At 35.0% G+C, this 4,613-nt stretch overlaps 2 long non-coding RNA genes across 3 annotated transcripts; both read right to left on the reverse strand.

Moving 5' to 3' along the window:
• Positions 1 to 948: 948 nt before the first annotated feature.
• LOC109582036 (uncharacterized) lies at positions 949 to 2,417 on the reverse strand. 2 transcript variants are annotated; one of them, XR_002184880.1, is made up of 3 exons: positions 2,102 to 2,417; positions 1,988 to 2,052; positions 949 to 1,192 (listed from the first exon to the last, which is right to left on the reverse strand). It is a non-coding gene; the product is annotated as an uncharacterized LOC109582036 (long non-coding RNA). The 2 variants fall into 2 exon arrangements; XR_002184881.1 differs by lacking the exon at positions 949 to 1,192 and adding an exon at positions 1,234 to 1,923.
• A 531-nt stretch (positions 2,418 to 2,948) lies between these two features.
• Positions 2,949 to 4,091, reverse strand: LOC109582037 (uncharacterized). Its single transcript, XR_002184882.1, has 4 exons — positions 3,907 to 4,091; positions 3,609 to 3,840; positions 3,107 to 3,147; positions 2,949 to 3,055 (listed from the first exon to the last, which is right to left on the reverse strand). It is a non-coding gene; the product is annotated as an uncharacterized LOC109582037 (long non-coding RNA).
• Positions 4,092 to 4,613: the final 522 nt, after the last annotated feature.

The raw sequence follows: 4,613 nt of genomic DNA on the forward strand, positions 1-4,613 counted from the left end.
GTACACGCCCAACTATGGCTTCAGTGCAGTTATCACTTATTGTGTTAAATAAGGTATGCGGGAATGTACAAATAATAACCATGAAACTTCTACGCGCACATATCACTAGCAGCATAGGGCAGTTAGACACTCTCCCCTCCTCCTTATCCACTCTTGATCATAGCAACAGCTTCATATCATCGTGGGGCACACTTAATGAAACCTCAGTTTCCTGTCAACCTTTGCACAACCTTGTCACAAGGTTGTTATGTTTCTTACATGTTAGTCACAACTTCATCACTTTTATACAAGGTTTTTAGCAGTTACTAGGTTGCTAGAACTATGCGAGGTTGTGATCCGGTTGTAACAACCTTGGAATTTTTATATGGGTTGTTTGTGTTTTTACTTAAACTGAGTGAAGAAATATTGACTCTTGCAATACACATACAAAAACATAAATATAAACATGACACTGAGCAATATAAGTCTACAAGTCTCGTACATGTAGATATAACATGAAAACTGCATCTTTACATAACCAGTTGGCAGCATGTACAGTACATGTATCTGTATTAAAGAACTTATCATATAGCGGGAAATTTTGGAGGAACTTAAATTTGGCAAATTGCTAAATTTGAGTGATTGGTAGATTTCAATTTGGCAAATCTATGGCCACGTGCCATTGAGCGTGTGCATAATGGCTCAAAATGGTGGATTATATTTTGACAAATGGCTATCAAAATGCCAAATTCAAGAAAATTAATTTCCCACTATATGGTATGTTCTGAAAAATTAATACTACAGTGATTAAAAAATGTTTGTAATTATGTAACTATATCTACTTTAAAAGGTAGACCTTACCATACTTGAACTTATACTCAAGTACTATTATTAAAAGCACTGTGTACTTGGTACTTAATACTACTTATACACATATTTTGTAAATGTACTTAGACTTTACTTGAGTACTTAGACTTAGGGTTTTTTATTACACAAACACCAAACAATGAAGGATACAATGTAGAAAAAATAAGCAAGCAAAGCAGGTTATTGTACACATACCTGTAGTATAGTTGTAGCAACAGTCACAGGCTTTAAGCTGTATCCTGCTGGACAGAAGTACAATCTTATTTTAGTAACTATTTGCTGGAAATAAGCTCGTATCTCCTTCCAATTTAATATCCACCATTTTATTTTACTGTGGCAATACCTGCTAATTAATAAGCATTATAAATAATGAACATTTTTGCCCTAATAAAAATCCTTTGCTAAGGTCACTCCAATCATAGTATCCCATTACAGTGGTGGGAAGCAGGTTTAGTTATTCCCATTATCAATTTCTTCATTATCTCTTGTATAAGCTATGTGCATAATTATATATTCGTAGCTGCCAATATTCACAATTTTTTTTACCATGACCGGCAATTATCATGCATGTAGATACCAGATGTGATACGATATTAAAGCAAAGCATCCTGATGCAGTGTTCTTGAGTTGTTCTTCTTGCTGTTACTAGCTAGCCCTTGGTCTTTTTCAAGCTGCTTTAACCAGTTCTTTTCAAAACTACCCTACTTGCCATATCTTGGAACTCTCTACGCATTTAAGTTAGTGTTGTTTATTGGCTTGGGTGTGGTTTGCTACCGACCAGTAACAATTTGCAGCACAAGGGGTTTGGAGGTAGAGGTTCATACAAGAAGCTAACAGAAACAGAACAAGTCGCTATTGGTGAATAGCTCCACTAAAGCTGCTAAAGAACAGAAAATTAGGCTCATGGTCTTGTTATCATAGCAACATTCTATCGGTTTCCATGGTACTTAATTACACTTTTATTTTTGCGAATATTAGCAGCCGTAAATATTACTTATGGTAATCAAAATAGTGATGGGGACCATGTCGGCATAAAATGGGAAAGCAGCCGGTATGAATCTAATTGCATGGAGTGGCCTAAATATAATACATATAGTAAGGCATGCATGGTATAAAACCGACAATTTACTCTATTATATACCTTACTTGAAGAGATGGAATTAAACCGAAGTATACGAATTATCAGACACAAAACTCAGTGGATGACTAAGCAATAAAATCACTGAAGTTTATTTACAATGATAATTTCTCTCACTGGAAGTGATTGGTGTCACATCAGTAGATAGCCAGGTGTTTAGGCAAGCACATCATCTCAATTTCATCACAGATCAGTCAGTAATTGTAAAAGGCTTTGATGTGAAAGAGCTTCCAATCTTTCCCATTAAAATAATACCGCAGGCGCAGGCTGAGCATGCGCAGTTGGCTACATTAAAATGGCGTCCAACCACTTGGTAAGTCCATGTGTGCTTGAAAATGGGAGAAATCATTTTCTAGAATTACAATGCCAAGCCACACTGCACTAGCGTCCCTTAAACGCAGCACAATGGTGTAAAAATCATATTTCTAGGATAAAAACTGTAAGACTAGTTCTTACTAAACAGTGCCGGGAAGAAGGAGAAACCTGAACATTTGGTGCATGCAGGCATCATAGATACTACATACACACATGGATATGAAACAGGATGCGCTCGATCCTTGGCACCGGAAGTGATGTGTTGTGACGTTTACACACACGTGTATAAGCATGGCACAAGCAAACTAGTGAAGAAATCCAGTTGAATTACTTACTAAAGCTCAGGTCTACGACTATATAAGAGTTGCAATCGATATTCTAGTTCTAAAAAGTGAAGATCTACTATTAAAAGAAAGAATGCACTGTGCTAAGTACTAAAAAAATTATTATTTAAATTATTATCATTATAATGATTATTCTATTCTTCAGTGACCCAATAGATTGATTATTATTATGAGTCCTTCAACAAATTTTAACTATAAAAATAGCAATAAAAACATTGACAACAATTATTATAAGCACTTACTGTATCACCATACAGTACATACTGTAATGTACATCATCTCTATCTTGATAGTTCTCTGTGGTACCATAAATATAAAGCTTTACAATCATGTAACAATGTCTCATCAATGCCACTGAAATCCTGCTTGTGTTTCTTGGTAAATAAGCTATTCTTTCACTACTCAGTTCTCACTAAAAATTAAACCACACCCTTTGAAACACTTGCAAAAAATATATCATTACTTTTGAAACATAGCATCTAGAAAAATGAAACCATAAACAGTCTATAGACCACCGTTCTAGGCGTGAATTGGAAAAGTCATGAATTTCATTAATTTTATATACGGCATCTGCCCACACATCCTAATTGGCTGCCATTTTGGTTGGCAAGTTTATTATGGAAGTCAATGGAGGCACGAATAAAATGCCTCACTTACCTGCTGTAGCTCTATCAATAGCTAAAAAGCGCTTGTTATAAGAAAGAGCAGCTGCCTATAAGCTTCTCCTGTCAAGGATTTGGTCAAATTTGCTCCAGAATTCTTAATACAGGTTTGTTTTTATGTCGGCCCGTTTGTTCTCCATCGAAAGTTGCCAACCAAAATGGCGGCCGAAATTAATTTCATCCTAAACCACGCCTTACAACCGTAAAAATTTCTAATAATCTTCCTACGCATTCAATTCTCGCCTAGGGTGGTCTATATAAGAGGCCTTAATGAATACACTCAAAGTAGTAACTTGTTCATACCTGGTGCAGAAGTCTCAAAAAGGTGGTTACAAAATTAATATAAAAAAACTAGTTTTTGGCTATTATCTCAGTCATTTCTCATTACATTGACACGAGAATAGTTTCAGTCCATGTAACAAACAATACACTATTATGATTCCAAGACTTACTAGCTAACTCCGTTCGAGAGTCTAGAAAAGGTGGTTACAAATAAAAATGGAGGTCTTCTAATTTTGTCATGTAAACATGAGGCCTGTTGACAAAATGAAATGAGAATATATTTATTAGGTCTACTGAACAAATAAAAAGACCTATATACCTTCTTTCACAAAAATAAGTGAGTCAAGAAAATTCTTGAAAACATAGACAGAGAGAAAAGCGCCAAGGATAGAGCTATGCTGGTTATGACGTTTACAGGTGAACTTCAAAGAGTTAATTGGATACCGACTTCCTGTTTCATATCCATGTGTGTATGTAGTATCTATGCAGGCATGCAAGCATTCATTTGCCGTAAAACTATCTTATAGAACTGAGTTTTTACTACTTTTTATAACACTGAAATGTTCTGATGACATTATAAAGGACATCTGGACTAACAAATAAGCCACAGAGTATTTCTAAAGATATTAAACGGGCAGTTACGGGCTCAATGCTTCTGGGATGGCAGCCATTTTTGGGGCGCGCTCGTCCAAAAGCGCTAGCGCTTGGTAATAGACAAACTTCAATAGGACATACAGTAGTAGTGACAGTACATGTTTTTACTTATAATAAACCATCAGGCAATCTCTTCTCACTGCATTTTAGGGAGCATAAAGTACATGCATTATGTATAATACATTCCTGTTTCGTTTTTGAATATTTTAGTAATTTTTGTTGTCATTATTGTTATACCAGCATGCATTATTATTATTATTACTATTATTATTATTATCATTGTCATTATTATTATTATTATTATCACTATTATTATATTATAACAAACAGACAGCAGAAACATCAACAATAAAGTATTAGAATTGGTAAAAT

The sequence above is a fragment of the Amphimedon queenslandica genome, unplaced genomic scaffold (genome assembly GCF_000090795.2).
Source record: "Amphimedon queenslandica unplaced genomic scaffold, v1.1 AMPQUscaffold_13405, whole genome shotgun sequence".
Lineage (NCBI taxonomy): Eukaryota > Metazoa > Porifera > Demospongiae > Haplosclerida > Niphatidae > Amphimedon > Amphimedon queenslandica.